Here is a 13,019-nt window from a genome sequence, read left to right as displayed (position 1 = left end):
TTACAGTTCTAGTAGTTTTTTGGTGGAGTCTTTAGGGTTTTCTATGCATAATATCATGTCATCTGCAAATAGTGAAAATTTTACCTCTTCCTTACCAATTTGGATGTCTTTTACTTCTTTTTTTTTTTTTTTGGTCTCATTGTTGTGGCTAGGACTTCTGGTACAATGTTGAATAGAAGAGGTAGAGTGGGGGCACCTGGGTGGCTCAGGCAATTAAGCGTCTGACTCTCAATTGCAACTCAGGTCTTGATCCCAGGGTTGTGAGTTCAAGCCCCATGCTGGGCTCCAGGATGGGCATGGAGCCCATTAAAAAAAAAAAAAAAGTGGTGAGTGGATGTCCTTGTCTTATTCCTGATCTCAGGGGAAAAGCTCTCAGTTTTTCACCATTAAGTATGATGTTAGCTGTGGGTTTTTCATAAATGGCCTTTATTCTGTTGAGGTATGTTCCCTCTAAACCTACTTTGTTAAGGATTTTTATCAGGAATGGATATTGTACTTGTCAAATGCTTTTTCTGCATCTATTGAAATGGTCATATTGTTTTAATCCTTTCTCTTGTTTTTTTTTTGTGTTTTTTGGTTTTTTTTTAGATTTTATTTTTAAGTGATCTCTACACCCAACACAGGGCTTGAACTTACAATCCTGAGATCAAGAGTCACATGCTCTACCAACTGAGCCAGCCAGGTGCCCCTATTCTTTCTCTTGTTGATGTGATATATCACATTGATTGATTTGCAAATATTGAACCACCCTTGTATACTGAGAATAAATCCCACCCGATGGTAATGAATGATTTTTTTAATGTATTGTTGGATTCAATTTGCTAATATTTTGCGAGGATTTTTGCACCTATGTTCATCAGAGATATTGGCCTGTATTTCTCTTTTTCTGTAGTGTCTTTATCTGGTTTTGGTATCAGGGTAATACTGTCCTCATGGAATGATTTTGGAAGCTTTCCTTTCTCTTCAGTTTTTTCGAATAGTTTGAGAAGAATAGAATTCTTTCATTTTCTTTAAAGAATAAAATTATTTAAATGTTTGGTAGAAGGGCTCCTGAGTGCCTCAGTAGGTTAAGCGTCCGACTCTTGATTTCAGCTCAAGTCATGATCTCAGGGTTGTGAGATCAAGCCCTGCCTCAGGCTCTGTACTGGGGGTAGAGCCTGCTTAAGATTCTCTGTCTCTGTCTCTCTCTCTCTGCCCCAACCCTCCCCCGCAATAAATAAATAAATACATGTTTGGTAGAATTCACCAGTGAAGCTATCTGGTCCTGGACTTTTGTTTCTTGGGAGCTTTTTGATTGCTGATTCAATTTCATGGCTAGTAATCTGTTCAAATTTTCTATTTATTCCTGATTCAGTTTTGGCAGGTTATATGTTTCTAGGAATTTATTCATTTCTTCTAGGTTGTCCAATTTGTTGATATGTAATTTTTCATAGTATTTTCTTATAATCCTTTTCTATCTCTGTGGTATCAGTTGTTATTTCTCCTCTCTCATTTCTGATTTTGTTTACTTGGGTGGCCTTCCTTCCTTCCTTCCTTCCTCCCTTCCTGGTGAGTCTGTTTACAGGTTTGTCAACTTTGTTGATCTTTTCAAAGAACCAGCTCCTGGGGGCGCCTGGGTGGCTCAGTCGTTAAGCGTCTGCCTTCAGCTCAGGTCATGATCCCAGGGACCTGGGATTCAGCCCCACATCGGGCTCCCCGCTTGGCAGGAAGCCTGCTTCTCCCTCTCCCACTCCCCCTGCTTGTGTTCCCTCTCTCGCTGTGTCTCTCTCTGTCAAATAAACAAAATCTTTAAAAAAAAAAAAAAAAAGAACCAGCTCCTGGTTTCATCAATCTTCTCTCTCTCTCTCTTTCTTTTTTAGTTTCTATTTCATTTATTTCTGCTCTGATCTTATTTCCTTCCTTCTACTGGTTTGGGGTTTTGTTTCTTCTTCTTTCTCTAGCTCCTTTAGGTGTAAGGTTTGGTTGTTTATTTGAGATTTTTCTTGCTTCTTGAGGTTGGTTTGGATTGCTGTAAACTTCCCTCTTGGAATAGCTTTTATTGCATCCCAAAGATTTTGGACTGTTGTGTTTTCATTTTTATTTGTCTCCACATATTTTTTGATTTCCTCTCTTATTTCTTGGTTGACCCATTCATTGTTTAGTAGCATGTTATTTAACCTCCATGTATTTGTGTCCTTTGCAGATGTTTTTCTTGTGGTTGATTTCTAGTTTCATAGTGTGGTGGTCAGAAAAGATGCATGGTATGACTTCAATCTTTTTGAACTTATTGATACTGGTTTTGTGGCCCAAGATCTGATTCTATTTTGGAGAATATGCCATGTACACTTGAAAAGAATGTGTGTCCCACTGTTTTATAATGGAATGTTCTGAATATATGTGTTAAATCCACCTGGTCCGAAGCTACTGTTTTTTTATTTTTATTTTATTTTTTAAAGATTTTATTTATTTATTTGACAGGGAGAGACACAGTGAGAGAGGGAACACAAACAAGGGGAGTGGGAGAGGGAGAAGTAGGCTTCCCGCCGAGCAAGGACCCCGATGTGGGACTTGATCCCAGGACCTGGGATCATGACATGAGCTGAAGGCAGACGCTCAATGACTAAGCCACCCAGGCGCCCCAAAGCTACTGTTTTTTTAATTGATTTTCTGTCTGGATAATTGATTGATGTAAGTGGGGTGTTAAAGTCCTGTACTATTATTCTGTTATTGTCAATTACTTCCTTTTTGTTTGTTTTTAGCTGCTTTATGTATTTGGGTGCTCCCATGTTAGGTGCATAAATATTTACAATTGTTACACCTTCTTATTGGGTTGTTCCTTTTATGATTATGTAGTGTCCCTCTTTGTCTCTTGTTACAGTCCTTGTTTCAAAGTCTATTTTGTCCAATGTAAGTATTCCTACCCTGGCTTCCTTTTCACTTCCATTTGCATGATAAATGCTATTTTACACTCCTTCACTTTTTTCTCCTTCCTTTTTACTTATTTATTTACTTATTTATTTATTGTTCCAAATTTTTATTTAAATTCTAGTTAGTTGACATATAGTGTAATATTGCTTTTGGGAGTAGAACTTAGTGATTCATCACTTACGTATAACACCCAGTGCTCAACACAACAAGTGCCCTCCTTCATACCCATCACCCATTTAGCCCATTTCTTCACTTTCAATCTGTATGTATCTTTAGGTCTGAAATGAGTCTCTTGTAGGCAGCATAAAGATGGGTTTTGCTTTTTTATCCATTTGTATGTCTTTTGATTGGCAGTTAGTCCATTTACATTTAAAGTAATGATTGATAGGTATGTATTTATTGCCACTGTGTTACTTGTTTTATGGTTGTTTTTGTAGGTCTTCTCTGCTCCTTCTCTTGTTCTCTTTTCTCATAGTTTCCTGGCTTTCATTAGTGATATACTTGGTTTCCTTTCTATTTTTTGCATATCTATTACTGGTTTTTGATTTGTGGTTACCATTAGGTTTATATGTAACATCTTATGGCTATAGCAGTCTATAGTACGTTGATGGTTGCTTAAATTTGAACCCATTCTAAAAGCACTAAGTTTTTATTCCTCTCCCCACCATGTTTTAGGTATATGGTGTCATACTTTCCATTCTTTTATTTTGTGAATCCCTTGACTGATTTTTACAGATATACTTAATTTTATAGATATACTTTTGTGCTTCCTACTTTTCTTACTCCTGCTTATGGTCTTTCCTTTCTTCTCACAGAGTCCTCTTTAACATTTCTTGTAAGGCTGATATAGTGCTCATGAATTCCTTTAACTTTTGTTTATCTGGGAAACTCTTTATCTCTACCTTTATCCTGAATGATAGCCTTGCTGGATAGAATATTCTTGGCTGCAGGGTTTTTTGGTGGTTTGTTTGTTTGTTTAGCATTTTGAATATATCATGCTACTCTCTTCTGGCCTGCAAAATTTCTGCTGAAAAATCAGCTGATAACATTATTGGGTTTTCCCTTATGTAACTGTTTTCTTTTCTCTTATTGCTTTTAAAATTCTCTCTTTATTAGTACTTCTTGCCATTTTAATTACTATTTGTTTTGGTGTGGACCTCCTTGGGTTGATTTTGTTGGGGGCTCTCTCTGCCTCCTGGCTCTGGATTTCTTTTTCCTTCCCCAGATTTGAGAAGTTTTCAACTATTATTTCTTCAAATAAATTTTCTGCCCCCTTTTCTCTGTCTTCTTCTGGGATCCCTGTAATGTGAATGTTATTATGCTTGATGGTGTCACCAAGTTCTCTTAATCTATTTTTATTTTTATTATTCATTTTTCTCTCTCCTGTTCAGCTTAATTGCTTTCCATTACTCTGTCCTCCAGGTCCCTGGTCTGTTCTTCTGCTTCTTCTAGTCTGCTGTTCCCTCCATGTATTTTTAATTTCAGTTATTGAGTTATTCACCTCTGATTGGTTCTTTTTTTATGTTTTCTGTCTCTTTGTTGAAGGTCTCACTGAGGTCCTCCAGTCTTTTCTCAGGTCCAGTGAGTATCTTTATGACCAATAATTTAAATTATCTATCTGGAGCACCTGCCTGGATCAGTTGGAAAAGCATGCAACTCTTGATCTTAGGGTTGTGAGTTCGAGCCCCACATTGGGTGTAGAGATTACTTAAAAATAAAATCTTAAAAAAAATTATCAGGACTATTACTTGTCTCCATTTCATTTAGCTCTCTTGCTGTGATTTTTCCTGTTCTTTCATTTCGGACATATTCCTCTGTTTCCTCAATTTGTCTAACTCTCTGTGTCTGTTTTTGTGTTAGGAAAGTCAGTTGTGTCTCCTGCTCTTGAAAGTAGTGGTCTTATGAAGAAGAGGTCCTGTAGTGCCCTGCAGTGCAATGTCCTCTGTTTCCCAGAACCTGGAACTTCAGGGATTTCTCCCATGTGTGTTGTGTGCACCTTACCGCGTGGCTGAGTTGTATTTGCCTTCAGTCCAGTCATCTGTGATGACTCTCTGTCTATTGTGGATAGGGGTTTGGTCCCTATGTTGTTAGTGGGCCAGTCTGGGGCCATCTTGGGCTTGAGTCAAGTCAGACCAGGTGTTTGCCAGAGATGCAGTAGCCCCAAAATGCAAGAAACTCTCCCTGTGTTGTCCTCTGAGAGGCTTTTGTGGGTGGGCCAGGCCTGCAATCAGACGAACTCTCGGCTCCCAACCTATTGCTGGGGCTGAAGTCTGACTGGTGTGTGTGGTTATCTTCCCCTCTGCCCAGGGTAGAAGTCACTTTGGAGTGGTGCTGACCCCTGCTGGGGCTGCTTGCACACTGCCAGCCTTGTGGCACCGCTTCAGATAGGCTTTGACCAAAGGCATGTTGGAGAATGCAGGTCTGCAGGAGAACTCGGGGGCAAGGCGTGCAGTGCCAGAAGGTCCACACTGATCCCCTGTGGGAGGGGAGCTGCATCTGCCTGGGAAAACTGCCCAGGCTGGGGTGGAGGGGACAAGTCTGCAGGAGAGCACAGGGGCAGGGTGTGCTATTAGCGAGCTAGGTGGAAAGTGTTGGCACTCTATTGCTGCCGAAGGTGTCTGTGTATCTAGGCTGGGGTGTGGGGAGGGAAATGGTGCCCATCAGCTCTTTTATTCTTGGCGAAGTCTCCCAAACTTCCCTGCCCTTCCAGCACATGCTCTGAGATTAGTAAACAAATCTCCCCCTGTATACCCCAGGCATTTTCCAACTGCTGCTTCTATGCTGTGTTTCCACAGGGCTGTTTGTTTTGCTGCCTCTTTAAGGGTGGGGACTCAGTTTCCTATCACTTTCCTGGCTCTGCCAGAACCAAGCCCACTGATTTTTTTCAAGTTCCAGGTGTTAAGTCCCACTGATTATAAAAAACTCATGAAGCCAGGCTCCTTGGGCTTTCAAAGCCAAATGTTATGGGGATTCGTCTTCCACATGCCATGCCTGGGGTGCCTGGGGTGCCTGGGGTGAGGGTCTGTTTCTTCTCTCCATGCCAGCAGCATCTCTCCCTCCTGTGGCCAATTACAAGCGTCCTTTTGGCTCCCAAGACCTCTTTGCCCTTCCTATCCTCTTCGATGTGGCCTCTTCTCTACATTTAGCTGTGGAGAGTCTGTTTTGCCAGTCATTTTCTGGCTTATTTACACCGATGTGGGTGTTATCTAGTTGTATCCATGGGGTGAGATGAGCTCAGACTCCTCCTGCTCTGCCATCTTTAAGCGTCGTGCTCCTTAGTCTTCTGACTAGCTGGAATGGACATGAGACCATTGGAAACCACACGTTGGAGGTGACTTTGCTTTCAATATCCCGGATCCTTGAATGACTTCATGGAGAAGGGTACCCATTGACTTGTCACCACCCAGCTCTATTTCATGAGTGAGAACAAAACTCTCATCGGGTTAAGCCATTGAAATTCTTGGGTTTATTTATCCAGTAGCTAGTGTTATTAGTATTACTACAAAATTTACTCCCTTTCACTGGGGTTCTGAGGTTAAGAATAAACCCTAAAAAATAGCATTGCAGAGGGAAGCAAGAAGATTTGTATTGGAGGCTGACAAGATGAAAACACGTGTTATATAATAGCAAATTATTTAATAAAACTGTTGTCCTCAATTACTTGGTGAGCAAAATGTCTACTGAGCCATGGCTTTAAAAGAGGTTGGGGAAAACCCAAAGATAGTGCACAATGGTTCTTATTTGCTTTGCTTAGTGTGTCAGCATAAGGGTCAAGCTCAGGCAAGAATCGGCTGCTTTAAGAGGAGAGATGAAAGGGAATAGAATGAGTCCAGAAATTGAAGCCTTCTGCTTTGAAACCCAAAATATAAGTGATAACATAGAAAAAAAGGCTTTGAGCAACAAAAGCCCATTAAAACTTCTTTTTAAGCAGATAGTTTCACCACTGCAGTTTAAGGATGCTTTCTTCACACTCAAGACTGTTTTTTTCCAGATAGCTTCAAGATGGTTGCCATTAAGTTGAAGGAGAGAGGCATGGGGGTTAGGATGCAAAGAAGCAAATCAGGCTTGAGAGTTAGGTCTAAGTGAAGAACCCTATGTGTGCATACTGGCACATGGAAATGACTGAAAACAAATATTTCAGAAGCTTACTAAGTGTTGGAAGGAATTGTATTGCCAAAGAGTTCTTGAACCCAGACTAGAAAAACTTAGGTTGTTCAGGCCTTAAAACAGTCCTTGGGCACCCAAACATGCTACAACAGTTGTACAGACTCCAGGGAGGGCACTTTCCCCGCTGCCCACTTCGGATGTGGCCATGGAGATGCATGGGCAAGCAAGACCTGCAGGGGAGCGAGGAGCCACAGAGAACAACAGACAAGGGAGCTCCTCCCACAGAGCAAAGTCAGGGTCTAATCAAGGAACCATAGCAGACCCTCTCAGGGCCCTCCCTCCCCTGCCCCATATGCCCTTGTCTTTCACCTCTACTCTGCAAACTCTGCCTACTGCCAACACTGCCCAAGGGATTTTTTCTGGCTACAGGAATACACAGGACAAGCTGGAAATGCAAGAGCATTAATGGCTCCAGAAACGGCCCTCAACTGCTGTAGGTGGACAAATACCCCAGTTTCCTCACCCATCAGATGGGGAAACTGAGGCACACTCTATGCTGTGACTCAGAGTTCATCCATGGATGGAGTCCCCACTGCCCATGGTGGAAATGGCTGGACAGCCCTCCCTTTATTGGCTTCCTTCACTTCCCTGTCCACTTTGTTCACGCTGTACCTCCCAGATAGACCCCTTACAGTGTCTGCTTCTGGGGGAATCCAAATCAAGACAGAATTTCTCCCACTGTCTGGGCAGGAGCTTCATAACGGCTTCACAATAATGTAAATGGGTGCCTTTCCCACATTTCTACCATCTTACCAATTCTCTTCTGTAGATGAACATTTGAAACTGTAGACTAAAAAATAATTAAACTGTTGTTATCCTCAGTAGTAAACTTATTTTTTCAAAATGTCTAAGTAATTCAAGTTTATTGTAGAAAAATTAAAAACAGATGAACAACAAGAAAAAATGTTTATTATCCTTCTAACTAGAAATTTTCATGGTTAGTGGGTTAGTTTTTATCTGTTCCGACCCTTTCCATGCATTCATTTATTCACTCATTTTTCACTATCCCAAATCTTTTATGTTACTTAAATTAAGAGTTTACTTAATTTATAGGCTTTCATGGATTAACTACTGTTAAGGAAATGCTACTTTCAGGAGAATATTAATCTTTTTTTCAGCTTTATTGAGGTATAATTGACAAAATTGTAAGATATTTTAAGTATACAGTGTAATGACTTTGATATCCATATGCTTTGTGAAATTCACTGTATTTAGGGGTGCCTGGGTGGCTCAGTTGGTTAAGCGTCTGTTTTCGGCCCAGGTCATGGTCTCAGGGGCCTGAGATCGAGCCCCATGTTGGGCTCCATGCTCAGCAGGGAGTCTGCTTCTCCCTCTCCCTCTGCCGCTCCTCCCGCTTGTGCTCTCTCTGTCTCTCTCTTAAATAAATAAATAAAATCTTTTTTAAAAAAGTGAACATTTTTTTCTTGGGCATTGCTATGTACCAAGCATAGTTCTAGGCATTTGAGATACATCAGTAAACAGATGAAAATTTTTGTTCCTCAATAAAAATGCATTCTAGTTAGAGAAAATAAACTATCCATCTATCTATCTATATAAATTTAAACATAAATTGTTTAGTATCTTATCATGAAAATGTTATGGAAAAAAGGAAGGTAGAGCAGGGTGAGGGGAATCAGGATGGCTAGAGAGGGGATTGCAGCATGGAAGCACAAGTGTTAAAACACCCTCAAGCAGGGGTGAGGCATTTGAGCGAAGACTTGAAGGAGGTGCAGCTATCCATGGGTTGAACACTCCAGGCAGAGTGAACAGCAGTAGACGTCCCTAAGGGGAGTGGACCTGGTGTGCTCCTGACATCGCAACGAGGCCGGCCAGGCTAGAGCAGAGTGGGCAACAGGGAGATGGCTAGATGATGTCGGAGAGCAGCCAGGAAAGAGAGGACACAGCGTGTCTTGTAGACTTTTACTGTGTGCAAGACTGGGAGCCTCTGCAGGGTTTTGACCAGGAGGGGCATGGTCTGACGTACGTCATAAAGGATCACTCTGGCTCCTGTGGTAGCAAGAGACTGTAGGGAAGACAAGGGAGGTGCTCCTGCAGTAATCCAGGTGGTAGGTGTGGGCAGACGGGACCACAGTGGTTGCAGGGAGGGTGATGAGAAGTAGCTGGATTGGGGAAATATATTTTGACACAAGGCTAAGAGGATTTCCTGAAGGTTTGGATCTGGATACAAAACAAAGAGAGGATGATGACTGCAGATGATTTGCAGGGCTCTGGCTTGAGCATTGGGAAGGATTTAGGTGCCAACAAGCGGATTAAGGAAGGCTGTGGCTGGAGCAGGTTAAATGGGGAGGAGGCTCATAAGTTCTGTTAGGGACACGCTGAGTTTGAAACGTCTATGAGAAACCTGAGTAGACAGTTGGACTTATGAGTCAAGAGTCTAGGGGAGAGGTCTAGGCGGGGGCAGATGGTGCTGAAAGCCATGACTGGATACGGTCAAAGGAGTGAGGGAAGAGAAGAGAACTAACATTAAAAACCTGGGAAGAGAGGCGCCTGGGTGGCTCATTTGGTTAAGCGTCTGCCTTCGGCTCAAGTCATGATCTCAGAGTCCTGGGATTGAGCCCCACGTCAGACTCCCTGCTCAACCGGGAGTGTGCTTCTGCCTCTGCCCCTCCCCTCTAGTTATGCGCTCTCTCTCTCAAATAAATCAATAAAATCTTAAAAAAAAAAAAAACAAACAAAAACTGGGAAGAAGAGGAAGAATGCAGAAAAGCCTGAGAAAGCAGAAGCAATGAGGGGCAGGAGATCCCAGAGAATGGTGTCCTGGAAGCCAGAGGAAGAACTCATACAAGGAGGAGGCAGCAGCCGCTGTGTTAAATGCTGCTCAGGGAGCCCATGACAGGAGGACAGAAATGCCTCTGGAGTTAGCAGTATGGAGGCCACTGGGGACCTTGGCACATACAAAACCTGACTGGAGTAGGTTTAAGAGGGGAGCAATTAGAGTGGCCTTACTGAAAGGATAACAAAGAAATGAGGTGGTGAGGAAATAGAGCCAACACAAGTTTTTCCATTGTATGCCCTTTTGGGGGGGATGGGAAAAATAACAGCATATTTGTATGATAATCATAATGATCCAACAGGAACAATCAAATAAATTGATTATGTAGTAGGGAGCTCAAAGAAAACACCCATAAAAATGTTTTCAAAAATGGGGTTTACTATACATGCCTTTCTATAACTTACAAAGTATATAATAAATATGTTCCTAGTCAAGTAGTGTGGCTCTACATTTTTTTTTAAAGATTTTATTTATTTATTTGCCAGAGAGAGAGAGAGCACAAGCAGGGGGAGCCTCCGGCAGGCAGAGGGAGAGGGAGAAGCAGACTCCCCGCTGGGCAGGCAGCCAGACGTGGGGCTCAATCCCACGATCCTGAGATCATGACCTGAGCTGAAGGCAGACGCTTAACCAACTGAGCCACCCAGGCATCCCGAATGAAACATTTTAAATAATTTTAATGCATATCAAATAGCCCAAATTTCCATTTTAGAATCGATCAAAGTCATTTAGACTAATCCTTTGTCACAGTTGTATTTTTATATTATACCTATTGCATACTGTTACGTTTATTTGTGTGATGATCTGATTAATGTCTGTCCCTTCTACTAGACGGCAGACCAGTGAGTGGGGAGTCAGTACATGTTTTTCTCACCGCTGTGTGTTCAGCTTCTGGCCCTGAGCCTGCCATTATAGTAGGCCTTCAGTCAATACGGGTTCGTGAGTGAATGACGAAATATAAAGCCTAATTCAATGATTAGGGTAGAAGATCCACTGGATAATGTCATGTGGGGGTAGAATGAGATGTGAGTATCAATCACCCCGAGTGCCTTGCAGGGTACCTGGTTTATAGCAATAAACGTGTTTGTCATTGACTAAATCAGGCACGAATGAGATTATCACTTTTGTAAAAGTCCACCTTCTTGGGTGGCTTAATGAGTGGAATGGTAATAGATCCTCCCCAGGTCACGTCTTTGGAGAAAACACTGAGTCTGCGTCTATATTTTGGCGCAGCTCTCAGGGGCCTGGCCACCCCACCGCCAAACAACAAATCCTCCCTTTTCCGGTGCCGAGCACCTCCTTCCAGTGGCCAGCAGGTGGCAACAGTCGGCTGGTGAAGTGGCCGCGGAGCGCGCGAGGCCCTCTGGCTGGACCCTGTCTGGGCTGGAGAACTGCCTGCCGTCCCCGGGCTCTGTCGCGTCTCCCGTCACCCGGAAATGCCCTGCAGGCCAGCCTGGCAGGCTCCTTCCCGGGAGGCAGGCTGCTCAGGTGCATTCCCGGGGACCCTGGAGCAGTGGTCTCCCCTTAGCAGGGTCAGTTCTCCACCCCTAAGAGAGTCCAACTCTGCGCTTCCATGTTACAGGGTTTACATTCCCAAGGAACTCTGTACTGGATGGCTCCGGAGCCAGGGCACGGCATTTGAAAATCCGGACTTCTTCGAGCTCTGAGATTTTATCCAGTTCACATCAAGTGACCTGCCTCTTGAGCTTCTTGTCTCCCACCCTTGCTTCATCTAGAGCAACTGCACTTTGACTTAAAAGAAAAAAAAAATACACGTGTGTGTGTGTGTGTGTGTGTGTGTGTGTGTGTGTCTGGTCTCCTGAAAGAAAAGCATAGGGGCGCCTGGGTGGCTCAGTCGTTAAGCTTCTGCCTTCGGCTCAGGTCATGATCCCAGGGTCCTGGGATCGAGCCCTGCATCGGGCTCCCTGCTCGGTGGGGAGTCTGCTTCTCCCTCTCCCGCTCCCCCTGCTTGTGTTCCCTCTCTCGCTGTCTCTCTGTCACGTGCATAAATAAGATCTTTAAAAATAAATAAATAAAAGCTAAAAAAATAAAAAGAAAGCTTAAGTGGAAGATTTTATAAATATGTAAAGTATAAGAAGAAAAAAACATCTGAAAATCCTCTCGCAGCATATGTCGTCGTCTTGGGACATTCTGACACCGCGGAGTCACGGTCAAGTGTGAGCTGTGGATGTAAGACAAAGCAAAGCTCGTGGGGACTGAAGCAGGGCCTTGGCCCCTGCAGCTCCAGGGTCTAACCACTTGACTCATTCAGGAAATGCTTTGGTGGCAAAATTCCTCTGCAGCAGACGCAAGAACAAAGGGCGGGATACAAAATCTAACGTGTACCCCTGCCCCCTGCCTGGAACGAGGGGCGTGTTTTGAAGTTTGTCACACAGATCCTGGGTAATAGCAATCGGATGGAAAACTAAAGCCCAGGAGACCAGGCTGAATGACAGATGAAAAACAGAGGCAGAGAAAAGAGGGAGTGGGAGAGAAGCCTCAGGCTGGGTCTCCGATCACAGAACCAGAGATCGAGAGACAGGTGCAAACAGTATCTTTAAGGAGTTTGCTGGATATTTAAAACACACTCCCACCTTTGACATTTTCTCAAGAGACAGAAAGATTTGAATTGTTTTCAATTATATTTTTCTGCAGGTCTGAACCAGTGCCAAGACTAGACCCATGTAGGATCCTGGGTTTACATCGGTTATATAAGCAAACCAGTTTTTGCTGTGATCTGGAAGAGTCAAACCATGAGTGTTTTTCAGCTTCCATTTTGTCAGCTGCTGGAGTTTCTATTCTGAGAGGTGCTAACTGTTAAACATTGTTATTCACTTGTATTCCCTAAATAACTTTTAATTAGTTTTAATTTGGACCAAGAATGTTCTACTGTTGATACAGTGACAGGAATTATCAAAAATAAAACTAATAAAGAACTCACTTCAAAAAAAAACTTGCACTAATATTACAGTATTTTTTAATGTCTATCTCAGCAGACACACAGCTAATTTACATTTTTAAATTTCATTTTTTGATGATTTTCCTCAAAGCCATAATCGTATTGGTTAAAGGGTTACCTAAACATTATTTTTCACCTGCAGGCATTTTTCACAATGAATTTTTCTTTTATTTTTCAGTGGAATGAATGCACTGG

The 13,019-nt window shown here is 42.7% G+C and overlaps 1 protein-coding gene across 1 annotated transcript in view; it reads left to right on the top strand.

Moving 5' to 3' along the window:
• LOC141374940 (uncharacterized) overlaps window positions 1-12,796 on the top strand; it is a 57,915-nt gene extending 45,119 nt beyond the window's left edge. Inside the window, exon 4 of the mRNA XM_073905562.1 lies at window positions 12,521-12,796. The gene's annotated coding sequence lies outside the window, so the exon portion shown is untranslated. The remainder of the gene's footprint in view (window positions 1-12,520) is intronic.
• Window positions 12,797-13,019: the final 223 nt, after the last annotated feature.

This window comes from Callorhinus ursinus, unplaced genomic scaffold (assembly GCF_003265705.2).
Source record: "Callorhinus ursinus isolate GAN/ISIS: 27379988/994484 unplaced genomic scaffold, GSC_fseal_2.0 scaffold2, whole genome shotgun sequence".
Taxonomy (NCBI): domain Eukaryota; kingdom Metazoa; phylum Chordata; class Mammalia; order Carnivora; family Otariidae; genus Callorhinus; species Callorhinus ursinus.
This window is presented reverse-complemented; position numbering and strand designations above follow the sequence as displayed.